The 22,187-nt window shown below is 41.1% G+C and overlaps 1 protein-coding gene across 1 annotated transcript in view; it reads left to right on the forward strand.

The window, feature by feature from the left end:
* Nucleotides 1-22,187, forward strand: part of PTPN23 (protein tyrosine phosphatase non-receptor type 23) — a 1,983,393-nt gene that overhangs the window by 26,690 nt on the left and 1,934,516 nt on the right. The window lies entirely within an intron of this gene.

Genomic DNA, 22,187 nt, shown 5'->3' on the forward strand with positions numbered 1-22,187 from the left:
ACCCTGCCTCTGCAGTAGCTCTTCCAGGCCCACTTCCATGCTGCTGACAATGTCGCCTCTAGTAACATCCATTTGTGAGACTCCATTAAAGATTGTTGTAAAGACACCCACTTACCATCGTCCCCTTGAAATAAGCATGCCCACCCTTCCCCACCACTCCATCAGGCACTCAAGCCGCTAGTCAAACCCAATTCACCTGGGTTGTAGGTAGGGCTTTATTGCTCTGTCACTGGAGCGGCCTGTCCTTGATTTTTAAATATAGTTGTGTGTGACATATTATGTACACGCATGCAAATGAATGTGTGGAGCTAAATCGTATATATCCTGCATGTTAAGGTTTTTCTAGAACTACAGGTGACATACATAAATGTGCAGACTCTGCTGTGCAGTATGTTAATGATGAGCAATTTTTTATATCTCACACGTATTTTTAACAAGTTTTCCTTTTAGGGGCAGCTCATTGTATTTTTTAATATTGTTGAACATAGAAGTGCCTGATGTGATGATGTTATTATTATTTATTTTTTTTTTTTTTTGCAGCCACTTCTCAATTCTTAGTTGGGTGGGAGTTGAACAGACACATTGTATATTTATACTGTTATTGCATATATGTTTGTTTTAAAATGTTTACATTTTTGTTATTGAAAATTACTCTGTATTATATTGCATATTGACATTTATCTTGTTCAGGAAGGCAGCAAAAAAGTAGGGGAAAAAAAGAGAAAACAAGAGGTATGAAATGCAAGGTGACTATAAATAAAATGGAGAGATTTTAAGTAAATAAAATTAACATTAAGTGGTCAGTCAGCGTAAGTGGCAAATTTGAAACTGTCAGAAAAAAGTTACAGAACAAAACGGAGTTCAAGTTGTACATACTTGAGTGAAGTTGGGAGTAAGCAAAATGGCCAAGTACCTTTCGTAGTGTAATGTAAGAAAGATGGGGAGATGTGTGTTTACGTGTTGATCTATTTTTGCAGTGGTGAAGTAGCTGATGTGTCGGAGGCACAGTTTAGGTGGTGGCAGTTATTAAAGGTATTGTGTGCTATTTGAAGTCTACATGATGTAGCTTTGAAAACTCTGAGAAGAATGAGGGGGAGAGCAGCAGTTGTGGAGAAAGTTTCAGTTTTATTTACTTCTCGATAATGTTTGGATGGCCATGAAGAAACACCTTCCCAGAAGATGGGGAATATGCAGGGAGAACAGCGTAAAAGGTAATTAGAGAGGGGGAAGAATTTGAGATGGAAATAATGCCTTGTGGCAGAAGAACTCTGCTTTGATAGGCAAAAGCCTTGCTAACAAATGATTTGTTGCAGAATCAGGGTAAAATCTTCTGGCGTTTCTTAGACTGACTTGTGCCAGGACCAGAAATGTTTAGGCTTTAAGCCTTTTTTACTTTATTTCACTTTAATTGACAAATCTTATTTGGAGATGGGCAGGCCTCCTAAAAAGTCAAATCCAGTTGATGCATGCATGGATGGTGGACCTGCAAAATAAAGTTCTTTCAGTGGTGTACCTTAGCTATGTAGGTAAGTCAATAATTTTTCATTTTGAGACTGTCCAGAAGGCTTAACTTCACTATACAAGCCAAAAGAAGGCCAAATGTAAGTTAGTGCACATTGATCTGTTAAGAGACGCTTCATATTTCTGGCATTGCCCCACTTTTTCTTTCCTAAATGAAATACTTGCATTCAATATAACTGGGATGCATTGAATTTGACTCTTAATTGCAGTTAAGATCAGACTTTGCTGACTCTGAAGCTTGACCTAGGTTTTGGACTTGACTAGGTGACCTGGTTGGAGAGAAGCAATTTAATAAGGTGCAGGTGGCAAACTGGTTTATTGACAGTTTGGCTTTTGAATGGCTGGCTGTGTTGATTGCATTAAAAATGTTGAAAAATATGTTTATGTAATTTAAATGTTTTCTGGTATTCAAATGATTATGATTTTATAGGGAATAACTTTGCATTGGGTATTAGAGGCATTGAGTGTATGTAGTGAGCAAAGATCATTTGCCACATGCAATATGTGTTGTGTCTTATCCTTGTGATTAATTAGTCTGAGCTGCTGGGAGATAACCTGGGACTTTTTTTTTTTTTTTTTTACAGTAGTATGGTTATTAGTGTTGTAGACAGTACCATTATAATAGAAAGAACCCAATGTTCAACTGGATGGCCTGACTGGATAGTATCCCATTCTCAGAGGAGGGTAAGAGAGAAGAGTTCCACAAAGAGAAATTTACAGAACAGTAGCTAACAGTAAAAAAGTACAAAATATTCACAGAAAGTAGCTAATGCTTCAGTTAATGAGTAGGTCATCTCAAAGTCTTGCTCCATAATTCATTAGGCAGCAGATGTGAAACAATTTCAAGCCCGCATAAACTAAAGCACTGCTGGTGATTCCATGCTGGATGAGGAAAGTAAACTTATATTTTCGTATTTGTAAATGACAAAACTGCTTTCTGTTTTACTTGCCCCATTTTGTTTTCTGTTTTAAGAAATCTGCTTGGCCTGGTGTTTTTGTTGTGTGTGAGAGATAGACACTTAAATTAGCAAAGCTGCACATTTCACATGGTTTTCATTGGTTCAGTTGTTTGAGTGATACTTAAATACACAGTGAATTTTTGGGCCTTTGTCTTTTTCTGAAAAGATTTCAAACAATCATAAACTAAAGCACTGCTGGTGATTCCCTGCTAGTTTTCCTAGCCATCCTCCCCTTCTTTGATCTGCGTTTCAAACCTGGTGATTTTAAGCTGCACATCCCTACTGTAAATTGAGCTTAATAAGCTCCTTCCTTTCTACAGTGCTGTTGATATCTTGAATTATTTATTTGCCTTTCCTTATATTGAAACGTGCATTTTGCCTCTCATTGTTCTACTGATTTACTTGCTCTGAATTCATTATCTAGCTAGCTGTTGGATAAAGTAGTGTATTTTCATACTCTAGTAAGCACTTGTTTTTACATCAAGAGGTCAGTGGATTTTCCATCTAGTCCACTGGGGAGGTAGCCTAGCCTGTTTCGGTTGGGGAAACACTTGAGATTTCCGCATGTAGTTTTATTGGCTGATTTATACAAAGCGATGACTTTTATTCAGTGAATTACACTTTTTATAAGCTGTTTAAAGTACACTGCTGTATCTGTATCTTTAAGTTTGTGGTAACATTTCTGTCCTTACACTCCTTTACTGTCCCTTTACATTAGGAGGACTGGAATTATTCACCTAGTGGCAGTAGGTGTTTACCTGGTCTATCTGAGCTGGGAAGTACACAAAAGGGCTCCAAGTATCTGTTTTGCTCTTCTGTTGTATACTGTGAGTGTACTTTAGCAGTTTAAAAATGTATTGTTTGTCGCTGCTTTAAGTAGGTATTTCTACTGTATTACATTGTAGCTGTTGGTTATAGGGCTGTTGCGCTCTAAACCAGCTATTCTACATTTAAGAAGGTGTTTTTCTGCACCCTTGTGGGAAGTGTGCTGATCTAGCCTATCTGAATTGGGGATTGCTGGTGGAAGGCTTATTGTGTGCTTTCCTTTTTTTTTTTTTTTGTTAGCTTAAAACTTGTTTTTCCTTGCTTGTATGTAAGCCTCACATTGGTGTGGTGGTGCTCTTCGTGCAGTGGCAGTTAGCAGTGCCCTTGTATAAACGCAAAAGCCTAGAAGCTGTTTTCCCCTAAACTGCCAGTGAAACCCTTCCAAGCTTTTCTGCTGCTCAGTGAGCAACTCAGTTGTCCTCTGAACAGTATTGTCTTATTGAGCAGCCTTAGTCTACACAAAGTATAGGTCCTTCTTTTAGTCTCAGCACTACCAGCACAGTCCTATCAAATTAACCCTTTCCCTTCCCTAATAAAATGTACAGTAAGAGCCTGCCATCATGGGTAGGCAGTTTCCCATCATCTCTTTGGTCAGCCTGATAGATATGGGAAACCTGAAGCAATGTAGCAATTGTCTCATGTATACTGACAACCACTTACTTATTCCCAAAACAAATACTGTATGTGGGTATGCTATGAAATCGGAGGCAAGACTCTCACACAAGGACAAATTGAATGCCAAGAAGGTTGTCAGCACATACACTTCCCATACTAAATAAGGACACAACAGGTAAACCCTACATATGTGGAGGTACTCACTAGTAACTTACCAAAAGATCAGAGCCCTCCCAGACGGAAACCACTTGGACACATAATGCAAACACACACACACAATGCAAATAAAGAACTACAGTACATAAACACACACACACACACACACACACACTACTGTATCAACAAATAAGCCCATAAGGCATAACACCACAAAACCTAATTTATTGATTAGACGCATGGATGTTTCCCCTCACCAGGCTGGATAAGGAGCAGGTTACTCTTAGCTGCCTGTCAGGTGCCAGGATCTGTTAAGTCACGTGAAGTTACTCAACCACAAGTACTGGTATGACTCCGGCATAGTTCATGTGGGGTAAATGACTTGAAACATTCCACACTGGACTATATGAAGAGAGACATGACTGAGTTCTCAGGTTGTGTCACAGGTAGGTATAAGCCCAGCTGTAAGTAGCATTCTACCTTCTCCAAGGATGATGCCACAGTACAAGGAAAAATTAGTGATTTTAACAATTGTCTTTACTTTTGGTGTCAGTCCAAGGGAATACAATATCTGTCAGCCTGGGAAGGGATACTGACAAAGGCATTAGCAGCTCCTATTGTGCCTTTTTTTAGGCAGTGTCAAAATATCCCACCTCCCAACATAAGAAAATCCTCTCTAGATTAACTCAAGATACTACTGCAAACTGCACTCTTTGGAAGCACCCCTCACTTTGGAAGATAGTGACACTGGTGGAGTCACGGCGACATGGTTCAAAGGCATGGAAATCATCTAGGACATTGGTCAGTCATCTAGGACATCTGTCATCTAGGACAGTGCTTTACATATGTTCAGACCACAGACTGAGCATGAAAGAACCAGAGGAAATGTTATCCATCTTCATTAAGGATAAATATGCCTCGAGACTGGTCAAACCGTGTGACTTTGAGCTACTCAGTTAACTATAGGCAAAGCCCTCTTCCAAATCATACCTAGCTAAAGGTATCCCCCATGAAGCAGGAAAATATACCAACATACCTGGAATTACTTGCTATACAGCCCCACACTTTCATGGGTGATTTCAGTTATCCTACCATTGACTGGGAAACATACAAAGCCACAACCATGCTAGCTCAGTGGTTCTTGGACTTTGTCTGTGCAAATGCTCTGAAACAGCTAGCCAGCATACCCACAAGAGCTTGAAATGTCCTGGACGTAGTACTCACTAACATGGGAGAGCATTGCACACCTCCCCATCTGTGTGATGTCCTCCCTGGTAAGATTGGACCATAAATCAGTTTTGTTTGATGTAATTGTAGACCAGATCCATCATCAAGCTCAAAAATGCTTTAGAATTTTTCTAAGACAAATTACCTCCTACTAAGTGATGGTACAAGAAGTTTCAAAGCCCCCCCCCCTCGAATGCAGATAACACTAACTCCTATGCAGAGGTGTATACCAATGCCCTGTATGACCACTTAAGCAGTTATATAGAATCAGCTGTACCTGACTGGATTAAAACCAGGTCTTGAAGAAAAAACAAGCCACCCTTGCAGACCCCCTAATATAAACGGGCTGTACAACAAAAGAAAGAAACTAATGCCAGAGAACCAGAGGGAACTGGCTCTGCAAAGGAAGAAATCTCTCTGTAGTTTAAACTAACAAATTTAGATATCTTGTATAGTCCTCTAAAGCTAATTATGAAGCAAAAATAGCCTCCTTAGCCAAAGATAATCACAAGGCATTCTTTAACTACGTCCGAAATCTAAAAAGGAATACCCAGCTATACGCTGAACTGGTTGTGGATGGCACCACCCCTACTCAACTGGAGGTAATAGTCAGCATGCTAGCTGACAGATTTGGCGAGAACTTCACCCTCTTTTTTTTTTTCCCCTCCAGTCATCCCCCAAAGTATACCCACCAGCATTCCTTAGCCTAATATCTCAAGAAAACAGTTTATCTTGGTGGTGTTATTCAGGGCCAAAAACATGGCATCAATTGGACCAGACGATATCCCAGGTTGCCTTTTTATACAACTTAAAACATGACCTAGCAGACCCACTTGAATGCTTTTAACGACAGAATGAGAACTGGCTATGTTCTGGTGGAATGGAGGACCACACAAAGGGGGGCCATCAACCAACCCTGGTAAATATAGGCCTATAATCTTGACTAGCCTCATCTGCAAGGCCATGGACAGAATCATTAAGGGGTCCAAATTGAGTGATGTCCAATAGCAAAGGAGAGTAGTATTGCTGGAATTGAATTCATCCTAAAGTCTTGAGCACCTTCACAAGGTCGACCGGTCGACCATATATATATATATATATATATATATATATATATATATAATTTTTTTTTTTTTTTTTTTTTTTTTTTTTTACAAAATCTCACCTAGATGACACTGCTATACTTGGGGGACTCATTGTTCCATAACAGTAGAACAAAAGGGTAACAAAGTCGTATGGGACAAAGGATCATTTGTTGTTAGTCATAATGGAGAATTGTGAAAAGGGGAGTAATCTAACTATGGCATGGATCAACTATAAAAAAATCATTTGACAGTATCCTACATTCATGGCTAAAAGAGTGCTTAAAAATGTATAAGGCGCACCCTACACTGATCAATTACATTACAGCGTCCATGGAACAGTGGCAAACTGCTTTGCTTTGCAGTTAAATTATTATTCCAGGGATAAAATTCAAAGGGGGATATTCCAAGGTGACTCTCTTGTCACCGCTGCTCTTTTGCCTTGCCCTTAACCCATTAAATTGTCTGCCTAGACAATGAGAGCACTGATAAACTGGTAAACGAAAAACAAATACTGCGAACTGGCTGAAAAATTTTTTTTTACTTCCAGTTCCAAAACAGCGAATGCCAAACGTAAAAATTAAGCATACAGACAGTAGCAAAAAACAATCAAGGTAAGCGCTTTCGTTTGGCAGTTGCCAAACTTTTTCAAACAAGCTATCGTCATTTCCTGTTGAATAAATAACAGTGTTTCAATGATGTAATACATTGTACTTCCTTGAAACCTTAAAGAAAGAATGTATCTACTTAAAATTGTTATTGACAATCAAACCTCGTTGAAAAAACTCATTGAAAAGTTATATTTGGAAGTAAAAAAAATGTCTGCCTAACAGATTAGGTCATAGCTACAATTTGGCTCCCAGAAAACAACAAAGTCTAAAGATGTCTCATCTTTTTTCTTTTTTTTTTTTGTAGATGTAAAACTGTAGAAATTCATCAAATGAGGAACTGAAAGCACAACTGCAAGTGGTCAAAACTTTTTCAGGTGATAATAAGAATGTCATTTTAGTCTTGATAAATGTGCAAAAGCAACCTTTTAAAGCAGGGAAGCTGCAGCACAAAGAAAACATCAGTTTTGGGACAGGAATGTGATAAGAACTTGAGCAAGAGAGAGTATATAAATATTTGGGAATTGATGAAGGGCCAACAATAAAACATGTACAAATGTGAATAAAACTTAAATTAATACTAAAAACAGCATTGACATCTAGGAACAAAGTCCAAGTTATAAACCAGTTTGCTCTTCCTGTCCTAGCTTACAGTTTTGGAGTGATTGACTGGCCCCAAAAGCTGTTGGATAGGTTGGACAGGAAAACCAGAAGGATGCTTCATGATCACCAAATGATATGTAAAAATCAGTGTACCTGTTCTGAAGGAGGTATGGGCCTCCTTGAAATTGATTGCATATATAGATCTACAGTTATGGAACTGCATACATATCTGCTGACCTTACAAGACCCAAACATAGTGAAAATTTTCAAACATGAGGAGAATAAGTCTAAGATGACTTCATGTTTAGTTTAGCAGAAACATATCTGTGTCAAGCGGGAATAGAAATTAAACTAGAAGAAGATGAAAATCAGGCAGCACGATGTGCCAACAAACCAAAAACAAGCATATAAGGTGAAAGATCAGATGAGAAGGCTGGAAATGTGAAAAATACATAAATACAGTTGCAAATATAGAAAACTCCTGGAACAACCTCATGTTGATCACGACAGCACAGGAATGGTAAGAAGTGGTGAATTTAAACCAAAAGATGAAAGGTTAATATTTGCGTCTCAAAATAGTGGACTATGTACACTTTTTTGTTTACAAAGTCCATTGAACATATGGGAGAAACAATGTACAAAAACGAACCAACACCACAAACTGTTGGAAAAACAAATATGCAGGACAAAAGCACCTCAGACACCCAGCAATCGTCAGATATTCAGCTCTTTAATAAAAAAAAGTGATGAACAAACCATGGTACCACACTGTAATGTTAAGCGCTTTTCGTCTGGTTCAATGACTAGACTTCTTCAGACAAATAACAGCTGGTATAAACTACCTTTTATACTAAAAACACTTCGCTCCACCCCCTAATTACTAAATTATTCAATACAAATCAATTAAACATACAAATAGATCTTAAATTTATAAGACTAAACTAAAATTCATTCGTTTAAATCAACTATCATTGCTAATGTTTAAGTAACTACATCTGCTACTAACATGTAACATAATGAAGCAATGTACAATTTTTCATGATGTATACATATAATTTGAATTTAAATTTGAATACTTTAAGTTGTAAAACCAGCACCATTCAACCCTACATTCACTGTGTTAACACTTTTAGATGTCTAAAACTATATGAATATACATATTTAATCAAGCAGAATTATAAAGCTCGTATAAACATCAGATATAAAACATAGGACCTTATCATAACAAAAATACCTATACGTATTAATTATCTATTTAAACTTTTCAGTTTCAGTAAACATTGTATAGAGCAACTGTCATTAATACCAGGGAAATGACAAGCATCTAAACAAATCTGCCACATCAATTTTCTTTCTAATAACAGAGATCTCGGACCACCCCTTACTTGTCTGGCTATATGATCAATTACTCTAAACATAAAACTATGTGTGGGGTTAGTTTTGATGAGGGCGGCTAATGTATTTTTAACCTTGCCTATCCTAATATAGTAAAGATGCTCGTACACCCGCTCCCACAGTCCACAATCAGTTTTTCCACCGTAGAATAAGGGACATAGGTTACATTGAGCAAGATATTCTACGTAGGTTGTATTGCAGTTATACTTGCCTGACAAGGTCTTATAACTACTATCCCTAATGTTAAATGAATACCCTATACTCCTATTTACAAAAGTTACAATATTCACATTTACTCATCCCAGGGTTCTTAATAACATTGTGTTGTTTAATTTCAAATTCATGCCTCTCTTGAAAGTAAAAGAGGGATGTGGACCCAACAAAGTACATAATTCCAAGTTGTTACTTAAGTTCCAGAATAAATGACAATGGTGACCTATTAACCTTTTGAATACTGTTCATCTTGTTACATGGTGAAAATTTACCTTATAGTAATGGTATATAAAATCCATTGGATCTTTTATACATCACCTCATCCATCATTTCATTAATAAGTTCCCCTGGGTAACCTCTAGCAAGGAACATTTCAGCTATCCTATTGCATTCCACTGTAAATTCACTGTCAATAGTTACCATCCTCGCCGCTCAGACTAACTGTCCTTTTATTATAGATTTCTTCTGGTGGGAAGGTTTGTAACTACTAAAGTGTAGCTACATATTTGAAAATGTTTTTCCTGTGAAACTTGGCTGCTAATCGCTGGGTTTAATCTTTGAACACTTCAATATCCAAATATGCTATGGCCTCTGTGTTAAATGTGTGTGCAAACCTTAAAAATGTGGTAGTTTGGTTTAAATATTTAACAAACCTTTCCGCTTCATCCAACCTCCACTTGTATAAAATAAAAATATCATCTAGGAAACTTTTGTAAAAGAAAAATGTGTCTATTAAGTGACTTTGTGGGAGAATGTACTCTTTCCCAAAGAGCCATCACTGAGTTGGCAAAGCTGGCCCCATATTGGGACCCCATTACCACCCCGATGTTTTTGTAAAAATAGTTGATCATCAAACAAAAAAAATAATTGTTTGTTAAAACAATATCCAGCAGAATGTTACCTAACCTTATCTCACTTTTAATGATGCCTTTCATGTTCAAAAATCAAAGAACATAATCAATACCTTCTTCCTGAGGAATGGACGTGTACAAATCCCTAACATCTGTAGTTAAATTAAAACCATCCTCCAAAACAAGTTAATTTAATTTACTTAAACAAGACCACAAGTCTTTACAAATCTGCTCTTCATCCACAAGGTATTTCATGAGGATATTATCTACTACTTTCACCAAAGGGTAAGTAATACTATGGCAAGCATCAACTAAGGGCCTCATGGGTGGATCAGTTAGGGATTTGTGTATTTTCGGTAATCCAAATAACACTGATGACTTTGGGGCTGACATAGTTAAATAATTTAACATAGATAAGTCTATAAGTTGTTCTATGAGCAAATCATTTAGATGTTCTTTTATTTTCCTATAAGCTATGTTGAATTTGTTTAAACTAACTTGATATACGTATCAGTATTCAACAAAGAACTCATCTTTTGGATATACCAATCTTGCCCCATTACAACTAGTCCACCTCCCTTATCGGGTTTGCATAGTCTTATAGGTAAATTACAAAATGTAATAAAGGCTGCCCAGTCATCCCTGTCTACATTCTTAACCTGGTTCCATTTCTCTGAATGTTGTTTTCTAAAATCAATTTCACAAACTTTCTCAAATGATGATAACAATGGATGGCTAAGAGTTAAAGGTACTAGAGATGTAATATTCAGATGCACCCATTTGTTCCCTTTTAAACACTTGCAAATTTAGTTTCCTAATAAATTGTTTAAAATCCCAAATTGTGTGCACAATGTCCATAGATTTATTAGGCACAAAGGAAAGTCCCTTTGCTAACAATTCCACCACACTGGATTCAATCTGATAATATGTTAAATTATGTATAGTAAAGTCACCTCCCCGATTTCTAATTATAGTCAATTGGGGAACTGACTGTTTGCACACTTCCAGATCTAAATCTGAAGAGGGGAATTTAAACCAAAAGATGAAAGGTTAATATTTGCGGCCCAAGATAGTGGACTACGTACACTTTGTTTACAAAGTCTGTTGAACATGTGGGAGAAACAGACAAATGTAGGTTTTGTAAAACGGAATTGTAAACAGTTGCACATCTTGTTGCTGGTTGTGATGTACTAATGGTAGAAGGACTGTATACTGAAAGGCATAATAATGTGGCAAGACTGTTGGATCGGGGATTGTTCAAACATTATAACATTGAAGTAGCTGAAAACTCTGTAAAACATGAGCCGCAAAGCATTATAGAAAATGATGCAGTTTATAGCACATGGGATCACCCGTCGCCAACAGCTCAAAAAAATAGATGTGAACAACATATATAGTCCATGAAAAGAAGACAAAAGTAGCATTGATCATTGAAATTGCTACACCCAGTGACTACAGTGTCTTATGTACAGAGAGAGAGACAAAGTCATAAAATATCAGGATATGCAGGCAGAAACAAAGGAAGTGTGAAAGAAAGATACCTAGACAGTCCCAATAGTAGTAGGATGGGTCTTATAAAAAAAATAATTTACAATTGTACTTGGATGTGTTACCGATACATGTAACTGTACGAATTGCAGAAGGAATCCTTACTGGGCACATTGTGAGTGCTGAGAACAGCACTTCTGGTTAACGTCAAAGATTGAAACAATACTAATTTCATGAACTTCAATCATACTTTGACTTAGGAATGGGGTAAATTCCCATCATGTTATTTGAAGCCCAAAAGATTTGGAGAAATTAAAAAAAAGGCAGAGACCTTATTAACAAGGACATAGGTTATCTCCAGTCTCTGGACCCAACCCAGTTCAGATTTGTTAAAGGTAGATCATGTCTGTTAAATATGGTTGACTTCTTCGAGAAAGTCAACAAGCCCCTGGATGTGGGAAAGAGAGTGCATGCCACCTATCTTGACCTAACCAAGGCATTTGACAGTCCCCCACTTGGGTATTAGAGAAAAACTCACCTGATTGGGGAATTAATACCTACATTAACAGATGGGTAGCCAACTGTCTCATGGCACATAGGTGACTTCACCTCTAGCAAAAGGATGGACACCAGTGGCTTACCACAAGGTTCTGTGCTAGGCCCCTTATTGTTTGGAATTTATTTCTAAGAAGTTCTGGCAAACTTGGACACCCTGTGGCTGACCATGTTCACTGACCATTGCAAATTGGGAGCAATCATTGAGTCCCCCAACAATGTTAATATACTGCAGACAGGGTTAACACAGACATGGTTGGTGCCAAAGGAACAGATTAAAGTTCAATGCAACAAAAAGGCATTATTATTCCATTTGGGAAAACTGACATCCCTGCTAATTATATTATAGACAGCCCCTCCCCCCAAGTGTAGACCCAGTCGTATGTGATCTAGTATTCGGGTTGATAGCTGCCTGAACTTTCACCACCACGTATGCACAGCAGTAAGGAAATCCTTCTATGTGGTACATCTTATAAGTAAAGGCATCACATCTAGATCTAAAAATGTAATTCCATTATACCCGGCCCTCATCAGACCAGTATTTGAGTACAATGCTCCCTTTGTGTGTACCTCACCAGACACCTGCTTGCTAGGGAGACCACAGAGGCTTCTCACCAAGAAATTACAGGGTTTACACAAGTCTTATGTAGAAAGACTGAAAGCCTGTCACTGTATTCTGTCTTTTACAGGTTGCTAAGAGGTGACCTGTGCCTGGCTTACTGGGCAGTCTCTTGACCTGGCCCTGGTGGAAGTGATACACAGTCGTAAATCAAACTGCAGGAGGGTCACTCACTGCAGGAATCTTAACTTAGCCTGTGACATGAGCAGGCCATGCTGGAGAGATACATCTCCCAGAGATTGCCACTTCCTGGGAACAAGCTTCCAGTTCACGTGAAACAGAGCCCCTCCCTGACCATCTTCAAATGCAGCCTAGATCAGTGAATCGGTGACTGCAAATTCACTCCTGGAATGGTGCCCATGTCCCTCCTGGACAGAAGGAGTCAATATTAACTACCATAGACCCTTGCCTCTGAGAATTTCACTCACCTTACCAGTGGCATTATCCTAGTAACTTCCTATGAACTTATGAACCTATTAAGTGAGAGAGTAGCTCATCATTTGACAGTATAAGTACATATGCCATGAAGTAGATGTGAACATCGTAAATTATTGAAATTGCACTTGAGCTGGTATAGCAAGTTTTTCTGTTTTTTATATTCTAGAAACACTTATTTCTGTGCTGGGCCCAAAACTACTCAAGATTTGTGGAAAATAATTTTGCCATGTTTGTTTACATTGAAACAATCCTGCATATTTAGAATGTCCTTTTTTAATTGAAAAAGGGATAAATGAGAAGTAGTTTCTTTATCAAAATAGTTGTAGCACATCATGGAATGATAATAGGTTCATAGGTAGGTACTAGGCTATCGGTCCTGGGGCCTAATATAAGCCTAGCAAAAATGTACCCGGGCTTTTGCCACCCAAGAAAATTATTTTCCTGTGCCCCTGTCGAGCAGAGCCACAGAAATGATCCTTGGGGTGAATTTCCTATCTCCCATCCAATCATCAAGATTTTTCTTGAAGAGTGCTAATGAGGAGCTCTGTTTGACATAGATAGGTAGTCTGTTTCAGAGTATGGGAAGTCTCTGGGACAGGAATCTATCTCTCCAGCATGTTCTGTTTATTGTGGTGACAAGGCTTAGGTCCCTAGAGCGTGTAGCTCTGAGGGATTGGGATTTCTTTAAGTGGAGCATGTCCAACAGCTCTGGGTTTGACATAGTTTTGTATGTTAGGCAGAGATCGCCTCTGAGTAGGCGATATGCGACGGAGTAAAGCTGGAAGTTTTTGAGATGGTCTGCGTAGGGCATCTGTTTGAGGCCAGTAATCCTCTTTGTGAGGTATTTCTGTGGCCTTTCCAGTTGTAGATGTCTTGAGGTACATACCAAAGGGGCGTTGTACTCTATAATGGGTCTAATGAGTGATGAGTAGAGGGGAACAATGACCTCTTTTTTTCTGGATGAGAAATCTTTTGTGTTGAGGTGAGCCAAGTAGAAGGATTTCCTGACCACTGTGGCGATGTGATTATCAAAGGAGAGACTACTGTCCACCTGTATCCCAAGGTCCCTTATCACATTTTCGGCATTAAGTAGACTACCAGCTATGTGGTAGTTCATGGGTACAAAGGGGATGACAGTGCACTTTTTGGCATTGAGCTTCAGGTGATGGCTTTGACACCAGGTATCTGTCGCAGTGAGGCCCTTTTGGAGTATGTCCACATCGTTAGGAGTTTCGATTATGGCTCCTAGTTTGCAGTCATCTGCAAACTTTGTTAGCCAAAGACCTTCTGTGTTAGCCTGTACTTCAGAGAAGTAGATACCAAACAGGAGAGGACCCAGGACTGAACCCTGTGGTACACCACTTGTCACTGGTCTGAAGTCGGATTTGGAGTCCGCTACTTTTACAATGTGGGTTCTGTCCGTGAGCCAGTTGGCAACCCATCTTGTGACATAGGGATTTATACCTAGTTTAGTGAGCTTATCTATAATTCCAGAGTGGGGGATAGTGTCGAAAGCCTTTGCGAGATCTAGATAAGCTGTGTGAACCACTTTACCCTCATCTATGGCTTTGGTGACTGCTTCAAAGAAGTCAGTCAGGTTTAGGAGACATGATCTGCCTTTTACTAATCTGAACTGGATAGGGTCCAGAGTTTGGAGATTATCAATGTCTTTGTTTATGAGTTTCATGATGATACGATGTTCATCGTGTTTCATTGTTGCAATCATCACTGTAGGGTTCTTTCTGCCGGCAGGCAGCCCTTGGTCGGCCAGAATCCCAAAGTCTGGGTCTGGCGTCGGCTGTTCAGTCATGCTTCCTGACGTCAGAGCGCCAGGAGTACAAAGATGCCAGCCGACGCCATGTTCTCCAGACTTTCTTGCCGTGCGTGAAAGCAGTTCGCAAGTGCTGGTCGGTGGTGAAAGCAGTTCGCAAGTGCCGGTCGGCTGACTCCTGATATTTTTCGTGCTTCATTCCGAAGACTTACTTCTTCTTCTCAAAGCTAAGTACCCCATTGGGGAAACTTTTTTCTTGCTCCAGTCTGATGTCAGAAAAAGTTAATAATTGCATTTCTTGTGGGAAGCAAATACCTCATAAGGATTTCCATTCTTACTGTATTCCTTGTTTGGGCCCTGACCACGACGTAGCTAGTTGTCGGTTTTGTGCTAGATTTAACCAACGTACGATTAAGTGGAAGTACGATTTTGCTTTTCACTACTTTGGTAGGCGATTTAATTATAAAATGTCGTCGGACACGCTTCCGACTACCGGAGTTCACAAACGATGCAAGGATAAGGACAGGTCTCTGAGGTCCAAATCAGACGACGTTACACAATCAGAGCCAGCTTCAGGTTCGGCCGTCGTCAGTGAGGCGCTTTCGCATCCCCTGTCATCAGCCATTTCAGAACCGATAGCCGAAACAGACTCCAACGAGGAGCCAACTAGGCCTTTGAGCACTCCAGCTGCAGGACCTTCGGACAATGCTCCCTCGGATGGGTCCGGAGCCGCTGTGCAGGTACCAGCATCTGAGGGGGTTTTCAGGCCTACACAGCTTCTGATAAAGGCAAAACACAGGACAAAGACTCCGTCTAAATCTAAGACACCAGCCCATAAATCTAAGACACCAGCCCAGGCCTCTTCTGATCCGGGACCCAAATCACAGAAACAGTTACTTAAAATGGCGGAGGACTTGCTAACCATGATTAGGGGTTCACATCCCCCTCCAGACAAAAGGCCAAGGCAAGAGTTAGATTATGAATCTTCTGATCAGGCATCTATTTCTTCAGTGTCTTCCTCTGAACAGGAATATTCTTTCCCTCCTTACGAGGATTCTGATGCTGAGGAATCTATTCCATCAGCTTCTCCCCCTGAGGATTTTTATTTTGGGGAAACTTTACACGACATGAGGGAACATTTTCACTGGGAGGGACAGGAGTACTCGGAATCTCAGAGAAGGCTCAGGGATTTCCTTCTTCTTCCCCAACATAGACCCCCTGGCTATTCCTCCTATTTTGGATATTGTGGATGATGCTTTTTCTGAGGCTAATTTAACTCCTGACTCCTTTCCTCCAGCCCCTGCTAAGCCCGACAGGTATTACCAGGTCCCTGACTCCCACCAGTTCCTTTACAAAAATCCTACTACTGATCCAGAAACCATTTCTCAGGGTCCTAAGGGGGTTAAGGCTGCCTCTGCTAAAAATCCTATTCCGACAGATAAGGATTCCAGAGCTTTAGAGAGATGGGGCAAAAAAGTGTATACTTCTGCTACTTTATCAATTAGGGCTTTAAATTGCCAACTTCATATGCTAAAATATCAGCATTTCTACTGTCCGTTATGAAACAAAAGTTGGGTACCATTTCTGCATGTGCAGATAATAAGGAATTACATGATTTGATGCATGCTACTGAACAAGTGGGGGGAAGCATGGTTTACACTGTGGTTTTGATGCCTTGGAGGCTTCTTGCAGGGCGGCTGCCTTTGGCAAAGTCATTAGAAGACATGCTTGGTTAAAGGAACAAAACTTACCTGATCAAGTGAAAGCAAAGTTACTGGATGTTCCTGTTCAACATAATGTTTTGTTTGGGCCTAAGGCTGAAGAGGTGATAAAGAAAATGGAGGATAAGGCAAAATCCATGCAAACGGTTAAGGATTTCTTACAAGTTCCGCCTCCTAGATTTAGCAGAAATTGGCCAACAAAAAAATGTTCTTTTCCCAGCTCAGACAGATCGCAGAGGGGTAGATATTGACGCACCAGAGGAGGCCTCAAACACAGACCTAGACAGTAGAGTGCTTCCACCTCCAGAGGTGGAGAGGACAGACCTCAATCATATAAAAAACAGGCTCAGTGACTCCCCCTGCATGGCTTCAGGAACTTCTCTCCTGGATGCACCTGTAGGAGGAAAACTCTCTCTTTTTCAACAAAATTGGACTTGCATAACCCAAGACAAGTGGGTTCTGGATGTAGTTTCAAGAGGTTACAAATTCCACTTTCATACCTTGCCAAGACCAAACGGATGGCCAGACCTACCAAAACACCAATGGTCCGAGGCATTAAACCAGGTGGGATCCCTCATGGCTATGAGGGCCTTAGAACTGGTTCCACAATTAGAGACAGGGCAGGGCTTTTACTCAAGACTTTTTCTAGTTCCCAGAAAGCAAAACTCATGGAGACCTATCCTGGATCTGTCCGTCTTAAATACTTTCTTGGAGATACCAAAGTTCAAAATGCTTACTCTGCAGCAGCTCTTGCCAATGTTGAGCAAAAATGCATGGATGGTGACATTGGATTTAAAGGAGGCTTACCTGCACATCCCTATCAGACAGGAGTGCAGAAAATACCTCCGGTTCAAGGCCGGCTCGAAACATTACCAATTCTCTGCGCTGCCCTTTGGCTTGTCTACTGCGCCCAGGGTCTTCACCAAGTGCCTGGCACCAGTAGTAGCTTATTGCAGACTCAAGGGTATTCAAATTTACCCTTATCTGGACGACTGCCTTATTCAAGCAGACAGCAAGGATGTTTTACTCCAGCACCTGGAATTTGTTCAAAATCTACTCAAGTACCTGGGATTCACTGTAAACATAAAGTCAGATTTGAACCACACACAACAGATAACTTTTCTGGGTGCTCTTTTAAATGCAACAACCCATATGGCATTCCTGACATCCGAAAAACAACTACAGCTGGCTTTCACTTTCAAAACCTTGGCTTCTACAACTCCGCTAACTGCAAGGAAATTCCTGCAGGCTTTGGGTTACATGGCCTCCTGCATCCTTCTCATTCCAAATGCAAGACTGCATATAAGCAAAATACAATGGTACCTAAAAAGTGTATGGTCCCAGCATTGCCACAGTCTAGACACACACATTGCTGTCTTGCCTTGCCTACAAAAGGAATTCCATTGGTGGACCATGGCATGTCTTCACAACAAAGGCAAAGCCTTCAGTCTACCTCCAGCCAGCCAAGTATTAACCACGGACGCCTCGGATTATGCACGGGGGACCCACTTGCAGGGAAAGGGTCTGCAAGGTATTTGGACAGAGGATCAGAAGCACCTACATATCAATTTAAAAGAGATGTTAGCTGTTCAGAATGCCCTCTTGGCTTTCAGGGATCTTATACAATCAGGACAACTACTGATACGAACAGACAACACCACAGTTATGTGGTACATAAACAAACATGGGGGCTCACATTCCTACCCGCTTTGCAGACTAGCCATGACTCTATGGAACACAGCACTAGCTTGCAAAGTGGATCTACAAGCTCAGTTCCTGCCAGGGAAACAAAATACTTTGGCAGACAGCCTGAGCAGGAACCTGTCAGATCCACACGAGTGGATGCTAGACACCCACATATTCCAGACGATTACAGAAGCCTGGGGCTGCCCGGACATAGATCTATTTGCATCCCCCTTCAACCACCAGTTACAGATTTTTTGCACAGGGACAGGATGTCCTTCAAGGATGCAACTGCAGTCCTGACATATGGGTTGTCCTGCCTCAGGCAGCCCTTCGGTCGGCCGGATTCCAAAGTCTGGGTCCGGCGTCGGCTGATGTCGCCCTTTCCCCGACATCAGAGCGCCTGGGGTATAAAAGCGTCAACCGATGCCATCTTCTGTCTTTCTTGCCGCGCGGCGCCCGAAGCAGAAGCAGTTCGCAAGTGCCGGTCGACCAGCTCCTGTGTTTTCAGCTACTGAAGTCTTCAAAAAAGCTAAGTACCCCATTGGGGACCTTTTCTTGCCTCAGCCGATGTCAGATAAAACTGTAAAAGTTAATAATTGTTTAACTTGTGGAAAACATTTACCTCATAAGGATTTCCACTCTTACTGCTTACCCTGCCTAGGCCCAGAACACAACGTCTCAGCCTGTACAGCTTGTGCTTCTTTCAATAAACGCACTCTTAGGCGTCGGACAGAGTTTGCACAGGATTATTTTGGGGAAGATTTCTGTTATATCATGCCGTCGGAGCTTCCGACAGCACATTTACCTAAAAAACGGAAGGATAAGGACCAACACCCACGGTCCGCGGTCTCGGCCGACACCACGCTTAGGCCTACCGCGAGTGTCTCTGTCTCTTCTGAGCTGGTTTCACAACCACTGCAGACCGACGACACCGCCCCACCGGTTACTTCGGTACCAGAGGCCAGCTCGGTGCCGGTTTCTGTTCTCCCCTCTGAGACCGTAGCCCAGGATATTTCTGACACCATTTCAGTGGATAAGACTACTTCAGCACGCGGGGCTGCCACGCCTCCAGTGTCTATGTCCATTAAGGCCTACACACGTGCTAAGGCTGCCAAACAGGCTAAGTCTCTCCCTCCAAGATCTGTTTCTCTGGGATCCACTTCTGGTTCTCAAATTTTAAGTTTAGCTGAGGACCTTATTTCTTTAATTAGGGGTTCTCAGCCACATCCAGATAGAGGCTCTCAGCCGCCTTCTGTCAAGAGGCCTAGGGTTGAACAGGTAGATCCCTCAGTCCTCCGATGAGGCCTCAGGTGATTCTGCACATTCAGACTACCCAGGAGGAGGCCTTCCCGGCCTACGAGGATTCTGATGCGGAGGAATCCATTCCCTCTGCTTCTCCTCCTGAGGAGTTTTCCTTTGGGGAAACGCTTCATTCCATGACGGAACACATCAAATGGCAAGGCCAAGAATACTCAGATTCTACGAAAAGGTTAAGGGAATTTTTAAAGCTACCTTAGCATAGACCCTTAGCTATTCCTTCAGTTTTCAATGTTTTAGATGATGTGTACTTAGAATCTAGTGTTTCCCCTGACTCCCTCCCCCCTGCTCCTGTCAAGCCAGACAAGGTACTACAGGGTCCCAGACACGCATCAATTTCTGTACAAGGGCCATACTGCTGACCCTGAAACTATTTCTCAGGGGCCTAAAGTGGTTTCCTCCACTACTGCTAAGAATCCACTTCCTTCGGAAAGAGATTCTAGGGCTTTAGAAAGGTGGGGCAAGAAAGTATATACATCTTCCACCCTTTCTATGCAAGCATTAAATTGTCAATTTCATATGATTCAGTATCAGGAATACATGTTGGATGACTTGCAAAAGAAATTGGCTTCCCCTGAACCATTAGATAGGAAGGGGTTACAGGAATTGGTTTGTAATACTCAGCAGGTTAGCAACCATTTCCTTCAGTGTGGATGTGATGCATTGGAAGCTTCATGTAGAACAGCAATGACAGGTGCGGTCATACGCAGACATGCTTGGTTAAAGGAACAAACATTGCCAGACCATGTGAAAATTAAGCTTTTGGACGCACCACTAGAGAAACATAAGCTATTTGGTGCTACTGCACAAGAGGTTTTAAAGAAAATAGAGGAAAAGGCAAAATCAGTGCAAACAGTCAAAGATTTCCTCCAGGTACAGCCTCCAAGATTCAGCAGGAATTGGCCTTCTAAGCATTGGTCCTTTCCAGACACAGACAAATTTCAAAGAGGCAAAAACAGACTTGGCAGAGGTAGAGGGCAAACTCGAGGCTCCTACAGAGGATGTCAATGGCAGCCTCCGAACCAGGGAGGTGGGGCAGGACCTTCCACTGCTCCGCAGGGACAATCTCAATTACTTGATTTTGACTCCGCCATCCAGGGCTCAATTAGAAGCACCTTTGGGCGGAAAATTATCTTTATTCTCAAAAAATTGGCACAATATTACAAAGGACAAATGGATACTGGACATAACAGACAAAGGATACAGATTCCATTTTCATACACTACCAACAAGACATGGAAGGCCAAACCTGCCACCAAATCAAAGGGCAGAGGCACTCAAACAAATAACAAACCTACTTCAAATAAGAGCAATAGAAAAGGTTCCTTCTGCAGAACAAGGCCAAGGATTTTATTCAAGACTGTTCATTGTTCCAAGAAAAGAAAACCAATGGAGACCCATTCTGGACTTGTCCGCACTGAATACTTACCTTATTGTGCCAAAATTCAAAATGCTGACTTTACAGCAACTCCTTCCCATGCTGGGCAAGGGGTCTTGGCTGGTAACTCTGGACCTCAAGGAGGCATACCTGCATGTCCCAATCAGACAAAGTTGCAGAAGATACCTCAGATTTCTTGCAGGCTCAGAGCATTATCAATTCTCAGCATTGCCCTTTGGCTTATCTACTGCGCCCAGAGTGTTCACAAAATGCCTGGCATCAGTAATTGCACATTGCAGACTTCAGGGGATACAAATATACCCTTACCTGGATGACTGCCTTATACAAGCAGACAGCCAACAAGCCTTGTTAAAAAACTTGGACTATGTCATTCACCTACTGCAGGCCTTGGGATACACAGTCAATATTCAGAAATCAAGTCTCGTACCATCCCAACAAATACCTTTCCTGGGGGCCACACTGGACACAAACACCCAGATGGCATTTCTGACAAAAGAAAACAAAAACAATTACCAGAATACTTCAGAAAATTAGCAACACACACCCAGATGACTGCAAGGAAAATCCTGCAGGCCCTGGGTTTCATGGCATCTTGCATTCTTCTGATTCCACACGCAAGGCTGCATATGAGGAAACTACAATGGTATCTAAAAGTCTATGGTCTCAACACAGCCACAGCCTGGAAGCATTGATCCCACTCATTCCATGCCTTCAAAAGGAATTTCTGTGGTGGGCCCAAGCAAGCCAGATAAACAAAGGTCTGCCTTTCAGCAAGCCTCATACAAGTCAAACCATAACAACAGGTGCCTCAGGCCATGGATGGGGCGCACATGGAGGGCAGATGCATTCAAGGACAATGGACACAAAAAGAAAAGCACCTGCACATCAACCAAAAAGAAATGCTGGCAGTGATACATGCAATCAAGGCCTTCGAAAAGTTCATGCATCAGGGCCATCTACTAATAAAGACCGACAATACCACAGTTATGTGGTACATAAACAAGCAAGGAGGTACCCATTCCTACCCTCTTTGCAGACTGGCAATGAATCTCTGGGATATTTCCCTACAATTGAAAATAGAGCTACAATCCCAGTTTGTACCAGGGAAGGACAATGTTCTGGCGGACAGCCTAAGCAG

The sequence above is a fragment of the Protopterus annectens genome, chromosome 3.part0 (genome assembly GCF_019279795.1).
Source record: "Protopterus annectens isolate FY-2018-M chromosome 3.part0, PAN1.0, whole genome shotgun sequence".
NCBI lineage: Eukaryota > Metazoa > Chordata > Ceratodontiformes > Protopteridae > Protopterus > Protopterus annectens.